The sequence below is a fragment of the Pongo abelii genome, chromosome 12 (assembly GCF_028885655.2).
Source record: "Pongo abelii isolate AG06213 chromosome 12, NHGRI_mPonAbe1-v2.0_pri, whole genome shotgun sequence".
Lineage (NCBI taxonomy): Eukaryota > Metazoa > Chordata > Mammalia > Primates > Hominidae > Pongo > Pongo abelii.
The window spans coordinates 130,710,846-130,728,757 of NC_071997.2; the positions used below are offsets into that span (position 1 = coordinate 130,710,846).

Genomic DNA, 17,912 nt, shown 5'->3' on the forward strand with positions numbered 1-17,912 from the left:
CCATTGGCTGCAGAAACATCAAAACAAGGAGGAGAGGAGAATTCAAATTAGAAACTGGTCATGTATTTCAGACAATTCCAGTGACTATTTGCCACATTTCCCTTGAGTCAGACCTGATTGCATATACCTGCCTATTTAGAATTAAGAATTTTGCCATTACACCCAGTAAAAGACAAGTTAGGTTAGAATTAGCATTTTATAGTCTCTCAGAGCATGGAAATTTAAGTAGCTCAGGCATCAAAAAGCCACATGTCTTTGCTTAAAAATGGAATTCTGAGATTATATAAAGTGAGAAGGGTTGGTTGATGCTAGGTTCTTGTATATAATAGGAAATAAAATCTTAATAATTTGCTCAGATAAATTTCAGATCAATTTCTTACCCGTCCTTTGTTTAATGTGGCACATTTGGTACTGAATTAACATGTGAAATTTTCCACTGAATTTGTATTCTGAATCTTCCAAGATGTTTTGCAATTCTTTTCATAGTCCTGAGAACAAGAATGGAGATAGTTTTGCTGCCCAAGTGTTTTTTTAGCTAATATGCTGTTCCTGGGATTATATTAGCTCAAAAACAATCCTTTTTCCTAAGAGACCCACACCCATAGTGTCAGCCAAGAAATGATGTATCTGCTCTCCAGGGACAAGTTAACACACCTGTTTACAAATGGGCAAAGCCACCTGTTCATCTAGTTTTAAAGTTAATGATCAAAACAGTATCTGATCCTAGGGGTTAGTAAGAGTGGAAAGGCAAATTTGTGAGACAACAGGTAACATCTCATTTTTATTACCTAACATTTCAATATATGTATATTAAATGTGGAATTAGTCAGAAAATACACTAAGCCTATGATACATATTCCAAATGTTAAATATCAACATTCCAAGGATTAGATGCAGAAGTTGTGTAAGGAGTAGTAGAGTCAATGATAGTGTAAATTTCATGCTTTACATTTTCAAAATCCAACATGTGCAAATTGAATCATGTATTTTAGCCTCAAAGGCATAACTGAAGTGTGAGGCTTGCTGATTGGGCAGTCAGCATTGCAAAAACGGCCTCTATCAATAAAAAATCAGTAAATGATTTTCACACATCTCGTCCTTCCTCCAACAAGATCGAGTCTCTTTCCCTTCCTCCTTTGACTGGGGAGCATGTGGCTTGGGCCCTTATACCACCATGACCTCCAATTTTTTGGCTTACATTAGAGTCCCTCTTGGCACCTGCTCCTAGATTTTTAACTAAGGGCATGGTCAGGAGGATGATTACAAAATCCTTTTACTGATTATTTTGGTCTCTTCCAAGAGTCAGAAAGACTTTACTCTGCCTGGTATGGTTATATCAGCTAGGTTGCACATGTGCTATAAGTTTCTGACTAACTCTCCAAAATATTAAAAATGACCCATAACACAGGGAAACTTTATTTTTCCATTACTCTCCAGCAGGATATTTTTACGTAATATTAAACATTTTTTCATTTTTTATTTTTATTTTTTATCTTTTTTAATTTTCTAAGTGAGATTTTCCACCCATAGTCAACCTAGACAATGACATAAAGTCCCTGTGAAGGAGCCCTGCGTTGGAAAGACCTTTCTCCTAGGTCAGCTCTCCACAGAATTCGAAGATGACTTGAAACAAATGATTGGAGCTTTCTGCCTCTCAGTGTCCTTGTTTAAAGTGAGGGAGTCCCAGTTCTAACGCTTGCTAACTGCGTGTTTGACATCATCACATGGACAGCAATTTCAAAGGCATTGCTGTGTAACAGTGGGCGTCATGCTATCAGCAGGGCCACACCAACGGGCCCCTTGTTTGTCACCATTTTGCAGAGACGTGCAAATGAAAACCCAGCACCAGGAACCTGAGTATTTAGAGTAGGTGCTATTTCTTGATTGATGAGTCTAATCTGGGACTACCAAGGTCAGGCAGGTTGACATGAAATTCATCTCATCAAATGTTTCATGGTCATCCAGAAAAATCACTGGACTGGCTGGGCGTGGTGGCTCACACCTGTAACCTCAGCACTTTGGGAGGCCAAGATGGGTGGATCACGAGGTCAAGAGATCGAGGCCATCCTGGCTAACATGGTTAAACTCCATCTCTACTAAAAATCCAAAAAAAAAAAAAAAATTTGGCCGGGCGTGGTAGTGGATGCCTGTAGTCCCAGCTACTCGGGAGGCTGAGGCAGGAGAATCGCTGGAACCCGGGAGGCAGAGGTTGCAGTAAGCTGAGATCACACCACTGCACTCCATCCTGGGTGACAGAGCGAGACTCTGTCTCAAAAAAGAAATAAATAAATAAAAGAAAAGAAAAGAAAAGAAAAATCACTGGACCATGTGACACTCAGACACGTAACTGAAACCTAACTTTCCCTTAAGTTATTTTCTCTATTAATTTTATACATTTTGTAACCAGAATTTTATCTTACTTCACACAAATAATGCCAGCTGTAGGTGGTGGGTTGCCCTGACAATTCACAGAAACGTATGTGCCGTGGCAGCTCTGCAGTTACTACTTGGTTTCTCTCGAACCACTCTGGTGACTACGTGAGTCTTCCTAACTTCTCATGATGTAGGCCAGGGAGATATATGCCATTAATATGGCTTGGCATAATACTTAAGGAAACAGCCCCATCGTCTTTATGTCTTACCTTTCTTTTTAAAAGCAGTATTTAGGGTATGCACAGGTTAAGCAGGAATGCATTTTTAGCAGCTAAAATCTATTATACAATCCATGTCCTACTTCTGGTCTCCTAGAGCAGAAGGCACCCAAAATGACAAGCAAGAACTCGTGGGTACAAATAAACACTAGGTTTTTACCATGGTAGCCGATGGCATGTTCTCACCAACTCAAAAGAGTGGGCCTGAATATTGTCCCCAAAATATCCCAGCGAAATAGAGAAGAACATCAGGCCCACAGTGGGAAAAGGAAAGGAGTCTGAGAAATCAAGCTCATGTCGAGGTTGGGCAGTGGTCTCTCTCCACACCTGAATCTCAGACTCCTGATCTGAGTCAAAGTAGACTTTCCAGGTCACTGTTACCAAGGAGGCTCCATTGGGAAAATTCAAACACAGATATGTTTTATTTAACAAAGCAATCCACTATTTCAAAAGTGCACATTTCTACATGTGGAACTTTTCTCTAAGTATTGGGAAATGCTTCTCATATGAAAATAAATGGAGAGGTGTAATAAAAGAAAGGTAACTGTGTAGAATGAATGAGGCTGCAAAGAAAACAAATACAGAAGAAACATTTTTATCCATTTGAAATTAAAAACAGTAAAAAATGTACAGGCAATAGAAATATGCTTAACACATACAATTTGGCTATTTCCAATTCTTACTTAGAGTGAGATGTTGTAAACATAGACCAACTAGAAAACTCATACTTTTGGAAGATTATAAAATGAGTAATGTTAAGTGCCAAGGACCCATACTCTCATCTACAAATTCAAACTGCTGATAAATTATATTGAGAAACTAATAAAAACAGACTATCAGGAAGGCACCCTGAAAACAATAATAACAATTGCTAATACTTAGCAGGTACAGTAAATTGAGTGCTTTCCTTATGGGTTACATCACATAAAGCCCACAAAAATCTACAGGATTGCTGTAGGCACCACTATAATCTTCATAATCATAAAATAAGTAAACATATTCATTAAAGAGTTCAGGCTATCTAGGATACATACTATTTAAGAAACCAAACCCCCAATACAAGGCTTTTCATAGACAGATAATATATTGATGATTTTCTACATCCTCTATTTAATGCTTACTTTGGCTGCCAACAATGATTTTCCATAGACCAAACACTTATTTACTGAATGTCTGTAGGTGGAAATCTTAAGCCAGTGTAAGGCATAGTCCTTGACTTTAAGAACTGAAAATCCAGCTGAGGACCCAAGACATAACCAGAGAAAAGGTTATAATATCAACAATCCCCCCAAAAGTTTTCAGGGACGATTGACACACTAACAGAAAAGTGCTGTGTGCTCTGGAGTTCCCCACGTGAGTCTCTGAAGTGTCCCTGAGATAGAAAGCACAGAGAAGCTTTACATTTAAGTCTTTAATCCATATTGAGTTAATTTTTGAATAAGATGTAAGCAAGGGGTCCAGTTTCAATTTTCTGCATATGGCTAGCCAGTTTTCCTAGCACCATTTACTAAGTAGGGAATCCTTTCTCCATTGCTTGTTTTTGTCAGGTTTGTTGAAGATCAGATGGTTGTAGATGTGCAGTCTTATTTCTGAGATCTCTATTCTGTTCCATTGCTCTATGTGTCTGTTTTTGTACCAGTACCATACTGTTTTCATTACTGTTGCCTTGTAGTATAGTTTGAAGTTGGGTAGCATGATACTTCCAGCTTTGTTCTTTTTGCTTAGGATTGTCTTGAGGGAGGGAGAACATTGTGATAAATAGCTAATGCATGTGGAGCTTAATACTTAGGTGATGGGTTGATATGTTCAACAAACCATCATGGCACATGTTTATCTATGTAACAAATCTGCACGTCCTGCACATGTATCCCAGAACTTAAAATTAAATTAAATTAAATTTTAAAAAAAGAAATCACAGAAGGGCAAGCCATTTGTCACGGCCAGTGGCCACTAGAGCTGGTGAACATGCGGAATCTGGGATGAGCCCTGAAAACCAGTTTAATTTGGATACATGAGGAAAAAGAACCAGCCCTTCTATATTACTATGAACATGGTATGTGTGGTAAATAGATGTAGTGTTCTGAATGGTTATTATTTAATGATATTTGATAGTGTGTAATTAAGTATTCATTCTGTTATACTACCTATGATTTGTATATGATTCACAGTGACATGGGGGGGAGTTATACATAAATATATATGGCAGGTAATTTCATTTGGAAAACTATTAATGGTTTGCTTTTTAAAAAGTTTCCAAAAATGCATATCATTTCATTCTATGATCTAAACATATGACAGTCTGGAAGTTTATTGGTTGGTGGAGTTTTGTTTCTTATTGAATGATTTACAAGATGATTAAAGAGTTACTTGATCTTGTGGTATGCAAAAATAGCTATAAGAATTGTCATAAAACAGCTAAAAACATTTAAGAAAATAATGAGAATAGTTATTTCTCCTTTGCTATGAAAACCACTATGTCCAAATAAGAACTTTTTTCTTTCTTCTTCACAGAGAGAGGTACATTAGAAAAATAAACATATAATGGTCTCTAAACTAGAGTGAGGGTTGGGCCCCAGCGTTATTTATAAACTTGTGTATGGAGATAAGCTATTTAATTCAGGTTTCAACATGGCTTTGGATTTAGTAAGAGCTCATGCTTCTAGACTAAGATCAAATTTAAACATGACTTGCAGAATGTATAGTATCTCTAAAAGTAAGAGTATAAATCATATTTTACTTAAATTTTTTAGGAGAAGACCAAGACAGTATTATATAGTATATAGTATATAGCCACACCCTTGGCACTTTACTACAGTAGTGAATTCATCCCCGATTTCCAGTGTGATATCAAATAGGGTCTTTCCCTATATTGAGTCTTTGAAGAGAAATGTTCTAGCTTCTTCCTTATACCACTTCCATTAAAAAAAAAACAGGTATTTTAAACTAATTTCAAACTAAGTAAAGGCTATTCAGAATGTGAGATTTGTTATGTGCTTTCAGATCCCACTTAAATTAACCAGGCATTATCTCTACTGAGCCCCAGTTCCTCTCCAGAGACTGACTCCTGAAGCCCTTGCTATATCCACCTCTGAGCATGGGTTAAGACAACCGGTAGTGGAGACAGCACATTTTAAGGGCCAGTGAACCGCTGATTGCACTTGATTTTCCAAGTTTTTTTTTTTTATCAGCTGAGATCTTCAGAAAGCAATGTACTGAATTTTATCAGCTTTGCTTTTTATAAAGATGCTATTACTATGCCAAGGACATGGAGAAAAAGCTCCTTCTTTCACCCTGTTTTAATTGATGTATTGAAGGTAGTGAATACACGATATGAATCCTTAAGTCATACATATTCTGAAAAGAACACAAATTGTAATTTCTTCAGCTCTAAGTTCATTGCTATTTTCATTCTTTTCTTCTTCTCCTCTGCCCAGGACACTGACAATTTGTGAATTCTCTGCTTCACTCATTCTTCAAACAATAGCCACTCAACCATCAGCTAATTTGCCAAGTAGCCAAAGACACATTCCTCTCTCTCTGTGACAGCCTGCTGTTCTTCCTCTCTGCTTCCTCTGGCCAGAACCCCCCTTTCTTCCCATTTCTCCACACCCCAGCTTACAATAGTCTTCTACCACCTCTTCTGAGTGAAATGTCCTTGATGCAGCAATGAATATGTTCTCCTCTGTCCTTGGTTAGCCTAATGCCGACTTTGTCTCTATCTCCATGGGATCCAAACATAAGAAGAGTGGGAATGGGGTAGAAAGCATAGAATGAAACTGTCAAAAAAGCTACTAGTGATGAAAATACTTAGTAAACCTCAGAAGTGTTATATTCTTTTTTTTTCTCACTCTGTCACCCAGGCTGGAGTGCCATGGTGCAATCACAGCTCACTGCAAGCTCTTCCTCCCACGTTCAAGTAATCCTCCCACCTCAGCATCCTGAGTAGCTGGGACTGCAGGTGCATGTCACCCCACCTGGCGAATTTTTGAATTTGTTTTGTAGAGATGGAGTTTCACCATGTTGCCCAGGCTGGTCTTGAACTCCTAAGCTCGAGCAATCCACCTGCCTCGGCCTCTCAAAGTGCTAGGATTACAGTCATGAGCCACTACCCTGGGCCATAGAAGTGCATGCAGGTGAAAGAGAAAGTAAGAGATAGAGAATAAATTGTGCTTCTGTTTCTCAGTCACTAAGGAAAAGAAACAACCTCATCAGAAGCCAAAGACAGAGACACTGGGAAGGGAGGTGAACTGTCTGGTACCAAACATAAGCGGAACAGAATGGGGAGGGCTGGCCAAGGGACCATGAGGAGCATCACACAGGCGACTTTGTTCTCCTTTCCACAAGTCCCCTTTCCAAACCCCAGTAGCTAGAGGTGTTGTGTAAAGTCTACAACTGCAGTCTCTCCTCACTGTCACCCACAAATCTAGGCTTGTTTCCCCAACAGCAGCATTGCTGCACACACAGTGTGACCTACAGTGCTTGTCATTGAGTGTTATGATTCATTTGCACTCTGTGAGGTAGGTGGAGGACCTAAATGTGGCAAGGAAATGTATTTGGAATCCCAAACTGTTTGTGCATAACTTGTTAATACATTGAAGCCAGTGCACACTTCCTCATTTATGTTCCAGACAACTGAAATGACTGTTTCAAGTCACCGTAGGCCAAGTATACAAGGTTTTGGGGTAAAACAAGGGCCTGGTGTGGGTGGGAACAGAGGCCTCGCATGCTCCCTTATTTGTTCCTGCTCCCCTATCTTGCAGCAATGTACATCTGTCCAAGAGCCAGCCATAGCTTGAGAAGAGAGATGGGGGGAGGACCGACCTTCTCTCCAAGCATGCACGACACTCCTGTTCACACTGACGCTAACCTGAATGGTGCCCCCCAAAGTCATGTAACAGAGGAGATCACTCTCATTCTTTAGATCACAGCCTCCAGTGCTTCATTTAATTACAGGAAGGTAGCTCTGGGGCTCTCAGCTTATATACCATCTGAGACCAACATTATTGTGCATCTCACATCTCGTGATCTCTTTCCAAGTTTGATAAGGAGAACTGGAGAATGTTTATCAGATAAGGCAGAGCAGTAGCCTGATCCAGGCCACTCAGCCGCATCCTTGTCTAGATACATCAGCATAGAATATCCAAGTTGGACACACACATCTGTGTGATTTGGTCTGGAGGAAGGTACAACATGGTTCGTGTCTTCATTCTCAGGCATTGTCAGCTTGGATTTGACATCAGCCTCCTTTTCTGACTCTTATGTGGTCTTGGTTATCAAACCTTTAAGTTTCTTACATGTCATTTATAGTTTTGAAATCAAATCCTTGGCTGTGTTTAGATCCGGGGTCTGGAGGGACCACAAGCAACAGCTGGGACCTTGGGGTGTGGGGAATGGGTACAGTATCAAATGCCAACACTTCAGGGTTGACCCAATTGGGGAAATGCAGTCACAGATCCATGAAGCAGAATAATTCTTCATTTTTCTATTTGTTTATTTGTTTTATATTTTCTTTGGTTGGATAGTTGGGTAAAGGAATGTTGTTGTGAGCCCTCTTTCTGCTGAAAGATATTTATGGAATTTTTCTTTCATTCATTTTTTCAACCAACTCTTTACCTTGTTAGATGCTAGGGATTATAAGAAAATGAGTCACAACTGCCCATGGGTCTTAGATATTTTATAGACCAACAGGGAAGGAAAGACAAATTTACAGATAACTGTATAATAGTTTGGACTTTGATAGAAGTGGTAAATATACGTTGTGTTAAAATTTTCTGAAAGGAGGGAGACACAATGTCAAGCCAGGCTGGAGTGGGGATAACATATAAAAGGTATTGTTTAAAATAATCTTTGAAGAAAACGTAGGGTTCTAGAAGCTAATTACAGTACAAAAGCTCATAGAAGAGAATACACATGGCTTCTCTAGGGAATGATTTAGAGGAAGTTTTTGATGAGACAACAGAGCATCAGTAGAGATGTAGTAGAGAGTAGTATAGTGTACTGAAGTGTAGGTGGAGTATAGATAAAGTACACTGAAGTGTAGGTGGAGTATAGATAAAGTATACTGAAGTGTAGGTGGAGTTTAGATAGAGTATACTGAAGTGTAAGTGAAGTATGGGTAGAGTGTACTAAAGTATAAGTGGAGTATAGATAAAGAACAGAAAAGTGTAGGTGGAGTCTACATAGAGTGTTCTGATGTGCCAGTGAAGTATAGGTACAGGATGCTGAAGTGTAACTGGAGTATGGTTACAGTATACCAATGTACAGGTGGAGTATAGATAGAGTATACTGAAGTGTAGGTGGAGTATAGATAAAGCATACTGAAGTGTAGGTGGAGTATAGATAAAGCATACTGAAGTGTAGGTGGAGTATAGATAAAGTATACTGAAGTGTAGGTGGAGTATAGATAAAGTAAACTGAAGTGTAAGTGGAATATAGATAGAGTGTACTAAAGTGTAAGTGGAGTATAGGTAGAGAACAGAAAAGTGTAGGTGGAGTCTATGTACAGTGTACTAATGTGCTGGTAAAGTATAGATAGAGTATATTGAAGTGTGAGTGGAGTATGGGTACAGTATATCAATGTGTAGGTGGAGTATACATAGAGTATACCGAAGTGTAGGTGGAGTATAGATAGAGTATACTGAAGTGTAAGTGGAGTATGGGTAGAGTGTGCTAAAGTGTAGGTGGAGTATAGGTAGAGAACAGTAAAGCATAGGTGGAGTCTATATAAAGTATGCTGAAGTGCAGGTGGAGCATAGATAGGGTATACTAAAGTGTAGGTGGAGTATAGACACAGTATACTGAAGTGTATGTAGAGTATAGATAGAGTATACTGAAGTGTAGATGGAGTATAGGTAGAGAAGAGTAAAGTTTAGGTGAAGTAGAATGTACTGAAGTGCAGGTGGAGTATGGGTAGAGTATATCAAAGTGTAGGTGGAGTGTAGATGATAGAGTACACTGAAGTGTAGGTGGAGTATAGATAAAGTATACTGCAGTGTAGGTGGAGTACAGGTAGAGTATAATGAAGTGTAAGTGGAGTATGAGTAGAGTGTGCTAAAGTGTAGATGGAGTATAGGTAGAGAACAGTAAAGTGTAGGTGGAGTCTATGTAGAGTATACTGAAGTGCAGATGAAGCATAGATAGGGTATACTAAAGTGTAAGTGGAGTATAGACAGAGTATACTGAAGTGTAGGTGGAGAATAGAGTATACTGAAGTGTAGATGGAGAATAGAGTATACTGAAGTGTAGATAGAGTATAGATAGACTATACTGAAGTGTAGGTGGAGTACAGGTAGAGTATACTAAAGTGTAGATGGAGTATAGATAGAGAACTGTAAAGTTTAGGTGGCACAGAATGTACTGAAGTGCAGGTGGAGTATGGGTAGAGTATACCTAAGTGTAGGTGGAGTATGGATAGAGTATGCTGAAGTGTAGGCAGAGTATGGTTAGAGTACGGTTAGAGTATACTGAAGTGGGTGGAGTATGAGTAGAGTACACTGAAGTGTAGATGGAGTACAGGTAGAAAAAAGTAATGTGTAGGTGAGGTCTACATAGAATGTACTGAAGGACAGAGGTAGTATAGGTACAGTGTACTGAAGTGTAGGTGAAGTATAGGTAGAATATAGTAAAGTGTAGGTGGAGTAAGGAGAGAATGTACTGAAGTATAGGTGGAGTACAGGTAGAGTACCCTGAAGCGCAGGGAGAGTATAGATAGAATATGCTGAAGTGTAGGTGGGATATAGGTCGAATGTACTGAAGTATAGCTGGAGTATAGGTAGAATATAGTAAAGTGTAGGTGAAGTAGGGATACAATGTACTGAAGGTATGGGTAGAGTGTACTGAAGTGTGGGTAGAGTGTACTGAAGTGTAGGTAGAGTGTAAGTAGAATATAGTGAAGTGTAGGTAAGATATAGAGTATACTAAAGAGTAGGTAAGATATAGGTAGAGTGTACTGAAGTGTAGGTGAAGTATAAGTAGGTTATATGGAAGTATAAGTGGAGTATGGGTACAATGTACTGAAGTGTAGGTGAAGTATAGGAATAGTATAGTGAAGTGTAGGTGGAGTATGGGTAGAATGTACTGAAGTGTAGGCAAGGTATATGTAGAGTGTACTGAAGCATAGTTGGAGTATAGATAGAGTATATCAACTAAAGCATAGGTGGAATATAGGTAAAGTATACTGAAGTGTAAGTGAAGTATAGGTAGATAATAGTGAAGTATAGATGGAGTATGGGTACAATATACTGAAGTGTAGGTGAAGTATAGGTAGAGTATAGTGAAGTGTAGGTGGAGTATGCGTAGAATGTACTGAAGTGTAGGCAAGGTATAGGTAGAGTGTACTGAAGCATAGGTGGAGTATAGATAGAGTGTACTGAAGCGTAGGTGGAGTATAGGTAGATTATAGTGAACTGTAGGTGGAGTATGGGTAGAATGTGCTGAAGCATAGGTAAAGTATAGGTAGAGTGTACTGAAGTGTAAGTGGAGTATAGGTAGAGTGTACTGAAGTGTAGATGAAGCATAGGTGGAGTATAGAGTATACTGAGGCATAGATGGAGCCTAGGTAGTATACTGAAGTGTAGGTGGAGTATAGGTAGAGTGTACTGAAGCGTAGGTGGAGTATAGGTAGAGTGTACTGAAGTGTACATGAAGTATCGGTGGAGTATACATAGAGTGTACTGAAACATGGGTGGAGTATAGATAGAGTATACTGAAGCATAGGTGGAATATAGAGAGAGTATACTGAAGTGTAGGTAAGGTATAGATAGAGTGTACTGAAACATGGGTGGAGTATAGATACAGTATACTGAAGCATAGGTGGAGTACAGGTAGAGTGTACTGAAGCGTAGGTGGAGTAGAGGTGGAGTGTACTGAAGCGTAGGTGGAGTAGAGGTGGAGTGTACTGAAGCGTAGGTGGAGTAGAGGTGGAGTGTACTGAAGCGTAGGTGGAGTAGAGGTGGAGTGTACTGAAGCGTAGGTGGAGTAGAGGTGGAGTGTACTGAAGCGTAGGTGGAGTAGAGGTGGAGTGTACTGAAGCGTAGGTGGAGTACAGGTAGAGTGTACTGAAGTGTAGGTCATGGAGATCATGAGTGTCATACTTACAATAGTCTTTATGAGATAAGTTTATGACTTTGTTCTCTCAATAATGTGAAATTGCTGAAGGTTTTTGTATAGTTGAATGGCAAGGTCAGAGCTCTTCTTTGGGATAATTAGTCTGGCAGCCAATCAGTGGCTACTTCCTGCCAATTCTATCTCTAAAATTGTCCTCCCAAATGTTTTATCCCTGCCATTTCTTCCATCATTACTTTAGAGTAGCCTGTCATTATCTTCATTCTGGACTTTTAATAGTAGCCATCACGCCACACACCCCCACTATCACCCACACTCTTATAAATGAATTCTATATTCCGTTTTCAGATCAATTATTGCAAAATACAGCTTTGGCATTTTTCTGCTCAAACAATACCAGAGTCTTTCTATTTCATACAGAAATAAACCCAACACCTTACCCCACTCTTTGAGGTAATTCCCCGCCCATTCTCAAGCATGCTTTCTATCCCTGTATTAAGCTCATCTATTTCAAATATTGCAATGAGGACTGGGCCAAACACTATTCATTGTCTGTGCTTAGATGACTCACACTATTACTTCTGCAATGTCTTTCTCTGGTGTCTATGCAAACACACTCTATTCACTCTTCAAAGTCTGGTTTAAATGCCACTTTTCCACATAGCCCTCTCTGTTCCTTCCAGATGAATTCTAGCCCTTTTCTTTTGAACTTTAGCAAGGTGTATTTTTATGAGCCTTATCATTGTCTACCTTGCATTGATAGCTATTTATATAATGGTGTAACCTACCCTATGAGGCTATGAAACACTGTTCTTCATAGATGTATATTCCTGTCAGAAATGTTGGACATAGTTGGTTCTCAGTAAATCTCTGTTGGTGTGAAGAGAGAATGGGGTCAAGAACGAATGGGGAACTCTCTTTAGTGCTGTTGCTGTGACCAGAGCACCATCATTTGAGGGACCTTCTGTCCTGGGTTTTCCAGGCATTCTGATTCACAGTGAGGTTATCTCTTCTGAAAGTGGTGATCACCTCTGTTTCATCTGTGTTATGTAGGGTACCTCGATATTTGGAAATAGGCATGTTGCATTGCATGGAAAAATTTTAAAAAAAAAGATATTCCCAGGGCACTTAGGACACATGAGTGCATGTGACCAGCAGTTTTGCTGCATTTCTGGGAGACTTACTGTGACAGTGGTGTGGAATAAAGATTCCAAAAGCCAGACGTCCAGACTCCTATTTGAAAACCTTGGGATTCTACACACAACATTTTACTTTATCTACTTATGTGTGTTCTGTCTCATTTTATTTCCTTTGGACCATTTGATACCACTTAAAAAACAATAGTTGTGTATTGCCTCTTGAGTTCAAGCAACTGAGAAGGACCCTTGAAAATGCAAACTCCTGCAGCTTATTCACAGCAATCAAGTTAATGATGAGAGTGGAAGTTGAATTGAAATACTGGAGAGGAAGTCTTCCTTTTTCTCAATACTTTCTCCTACTAGGTCAAAACCTGGGATGAGGAAAAGAGTCTGGGCACAAAATTCCAGGAGTCTTCACACTCGGGTTCATGGCAAAGAAAGAAGCCTTTGACCTTGCTCCTGTTCCAGGATCAGAAATGTCACCATTCAGATTTTAAAATGAAAGGGTCATTGACATTAAGTGGGACAGATGAACACTGGCTCCCAAAGATGCCATTGTCCAGAAATAGGCAGCCATTTGGTATCTAATATGGTTTGGCTCTGTGTCCCCACCCAACTCTCATGTTGAACTGGAATCCTCAGTGTTGGAGAGGGAGGTGATTGGATCGTGGGGGTAGTTTCTCCCTTGCTGTTATTGTAAGTGAGTTCTCATGAGATCTGGTTGTTTGAAAGTGGGCCGCGCTTCCCCCTTCACTCTCTCTCTCCTTCCACCACTTGAAGATGTACCTGCTTCCCCTTCACTCTTCCACCATGATAGTAAGTTTCTTCAGTCCTCCCCAGTCATGCATCCTGTACAGCCTGTGGAGCTGTGGTTCAATTAAGCCTCTTTTCTTTATAAATTTCCCAGTGTCAGGTAGTTCTTTATAGCAGTGTGAGAATGGACTAACACAAGATTTTTGCTAGTTCTTTCCACAACAGTGATCTTAGTAGCAGGGCAGTCTCAGGGCAGTATCATTAAACAGGAATCCTCCCTGTTTAATGATAATTTTTAAAACTAAAAGTTACTTTAGTATTTAATACATTATGGCTATGCTGAGTTAACTTTTTTAGGGAAAAGAGATATTTAGATGTTGCACTTCATTTCTGTGTATTTTAAACCAAGTGTTGGTTCAGGGGATGCATTTCAGCCATCAACCATAGGAATGAATATAATCACCTTGGTCCAATATATTCCACTGTGAAATGTTCTTTACATACACTGCCTGAAGTTTTTAACTGGAATTTGTAGTATCCTTTATATTAAATGCCTGGGCTTTTCTTCAATTGTGGTGAGTTATATAGGCTTTGCAGAGATTTGTGACATAAGTGTGCAACCTTCATAATCAATTTTACCTTGTCTCCAAAGTAAGTCCAAATTCCCAGTATCACAAAAATAAACTTAAAAAAATGTTTTATTTAGCCCAATATAGTAAATAATAATAATTTTAATATATAAACAGTACAGGATAATTTTAATGCGATATCTTACACTTTTATGCAAACTTCAAATCTAAGTATGTATTGTACGCTGAAAGCACATCTCAACTCAAACTGGCCACATTCAAGGGCTCAAGAGCCCATGTGGCTAGTGGCACCCACAGGACAGTTCATTCTTAGTGATCGTTTCTTCCTAATGCCATGCCTGCTCTTTCAGTATCCAGAAAGTACACTAGAGGATACCCATATAAATACTTCAGTGAGATGCATTTTCCAAGGTTGGCAAACTATGGTCTGTATGCCAAATCCAGACCACTTCCTGTTTTTGTAAAGTTTTTCTGAAGCAGCCATGGCCATTCATTTGTGTGTTGCCTATGACTGAGCTTGAGTTGCAGAATACATATTTCCAAGGCTACTAGACTTCCAGTGATACAGACACAGAGCAGCAACCTGCTCCCTGAAATTTCACCACGAGCAAGCTAAAAAGGATTAAAAGATTAAAGAAGAAAAGAAATGCTACCTAGTGCTCATTATTAAATAAAAATGAAGAGGATGATGAGGATCATTAGCACAGACAAGACACTTGGTGTGGACTACAGAGAGAGGTTTAAGTCATTGTCCTCACTTCAGAGTCCAGCTGATGTTACTCTTCCCCTACTAAGCCCTACCTATCCTTTAGAGGTCTGCCTCTTCTTATCCCAATAGCTAGTCTTATCTACACCACTCACTTACCTAACATAGTTACATAATTTTCAGGCTACTTACTAATGAATTTATTACTTTACCCACCACCAGACTGTATCCCCTGGAGAATGTGTATTATGAGTTAAGTGTGTTACGTTCCACCATACGGATTTTTCTAGTGATCTGTAGATATTTGTTTAATTTTTAGATGGATTTGGAATTTAAATAATGAATTTGTTAATATTTTGTTAAATCTTGTACAGCTATAGCGTCTCACTTTATTTTTCAGTGTCTTTTTTGTTTCTTGTTTCCACATAATCCTCATTCAAATATTTGTTCTGGAATAAAGGGGTCTTCAAGAGACACTTCTAATGAGAAATACAAAACAGAAAGCTTGGGATTGCTGACAACTGCCCGCAGCTGAGACAACTGTGGTTAAGTCAGGACACTTTGATGTGACATGTTGCTCGATGTTTTTCAATGTGGGCAGCAGAACTCGGGGAAGTTCTTCCTTGAATGTTGCGTTACATACATTGTCCTCTGAGAAGGAAGGTGGCTATCCTTGGCAATGGTTTCTATTACTAACACAACTATGAACTGTGGTCATTTTCAGACAAGCTGCTTCCCTCCCCCCGGCCCGTGGTTTGTTTGGTGTTAAACGTCTCCTCTTGGTTTCTATGGGTGAATGAATTGTTCTTAACATGGTGTCCTCTAGGATGTGTGCTCTATCCAGTGGGGCCTGTTGAGAACTGCCTGAACACAGTCCATACGCTGCCTAAGTGCACTCCTGCGGCTAAAATAAATCTCAGCCCTAATGACTGGATCCCTCATCCTGACCCAAGCCTGATTAAGAGAGCAGGGAGACTCTGTAACAGTGACATGTGATTTTAAGATGTTTTGACTACATTGTCTTTGTATATGTTTGGAAAATAAGCATCAGTTGGTAGGAACTGGCTGACTCCTGGTCTGTACTGGTCTGTAATGGTGCTGGGTGCCCTTGGGGTATAAAGGAAGAAGGGGGCATGGCCTCAGTAAGAAGTAAAGGTGCCCCCGTGGAAGACAAGACTTACAGGGCTCGGCCCGCCAAGCCAAGCATGCCGTGGGACCATAGCCACTCAAAGTTGAGCGATCCGCTTTTTCAACAAGTCTTTTGATACTGAACATTGCATCTCCACCTGTGATGCTGAACATTATGTTGATCAAGGCAATCGCCAGGATACAAGAAGATAATGTTTGTGAAACATAAACAGTATCTGCAAACTATTACTATGATGACTACTATTATTCTTGTTGTTTTTTTCCCATTTTTAACCTAGAATTAAAAATGGAGCCTGACTGACTACTCCCTGGCAAATAGTAGATGATGAGTAAATGTAAGTTGAATAATTTATTGAATGACTAAAAATAAATACATGTATTTATGCAAAAGGGACTCAATGTTGATTATGATCAAACACTGTTCACGAATAGTACTAAAAGCCAAAAGTGCCTTTGCTTCTTCATTATAACAAAAATACTACTCCTTACCACAGTCAACTGGCCCCTCTCAAGGACTTTGTTCATGCATCAAACCATTATTGCACATTACCACGTCTACAATCCAATTAATAATTTGGGTTTCAGCAAAGTTTTAAATGAGACAAAAGAGCCCATTTAAATTCTCTAAGAGTTACAAGAATTTGATCAGGTTTCCACTTTTTGTTCGATCCCAGCCATTTGAGCACACAAAGCTGTCTATCTTTCTAGGGACGGAAAGAACTCATTGTTCATTGTAAGCAGACATCCGCCACAGGAATGTGCATATATCAGCATATTTAGTGGCAGGCATAGTCATTGCAATTTGACATCTCAGTCAAGTTTTTCTTGAGATCTGGCAAAAATAGAAGTATAGCAACCCCTCCTCCTCACCATTTCAAAGGAAAAGTGGCCCCACATTTTCAAAGCTCACCTTATATAGATGAACAAACTCACATAAAAGAGCAAACCAAAATCATACAATCACTTCTGTGCATTTTTAAATCGATTGGTCCAAAAATTTCTGAATATTTAGACAGCATTCACTGACTAATAAGTTAGGTAATTACTCATCTATCTACTGAAATTTTAGTCCAGAATTTGAGCACCTGTTTGCAGAATGAATTTCTGTTTCAATATTCTGCCATGTTTCACATTTGAGGAAATAATGGATGGATAATGGATATCAGTTTATTTTATTCTCTGTGTGTGCATTTTCTGCACCAGTGGTGAAGTGGACTTATTTTAATGTATTTTAAAGGTAATTGATCATGGCAATGTTAGCCCATTGTGGATATAAATTTTGGAATAGAAAGAGAGCCATTGATGAGCCTGACCTCCTTTATAGAGGTTGAATCATGCTTTCTTTATAGTTGTATCAACAAACTCTAACTTAGTGCCTGACACATAATATAGAGCTAAAATTTTATGTTTGATCAAATTCACATGAACTTAATATTTGGGCCCAGTAGTGAATCTCTATGATATGACCATATTTAAATTTTCTTCTTTTTTTTTTTTTTTTTTTTTAGACAGACAGGGTCTCTGTTGCTCAGGCTGGAATGCAGTGATGCAAACGTAGCTCACTGCAGCCTTGACCTCCTGGGCTCAAGCAATTAGCCTCAGCCTCCTGAGTAGCTGGGACTACAGGCACGTGCCATCATGCCTGGTTAACTTTTTAAATTTTTTAGTAGAGATGGGGTCTCACTATAATGCCCAGGCTGGTCTCGAACTCCTGGCCTCAAGTGATCCTACTGCCTCAGCCTCCCAAAGTGCTAAGACTACAAGCATGAGCCATTGTGCCGGGCTCATATTTAAATTTTTAATTAAAGAAAACTTTTAGAGTGGCTATATTGACCAATCCTTCCATTTTTGTTTTGTTTTC

At 39.3% G+C, this 17,912-nt stretch overlaps 1 protein-coding gene across 14 annotated transcripts in view; it reads left to right on the forward strand.

Annotated features, from left to right (window-relative positions):
• MYT1L (myelin transcription factor 1 like) overlaps positions 1-17,912 on the forward strand; it is a 544,402-nt gene that overhangs the window by 12,247 nt on the left and 514,243 nt on the right. The gene's annotated exons all lie outside the window — the stretch shown is intronic.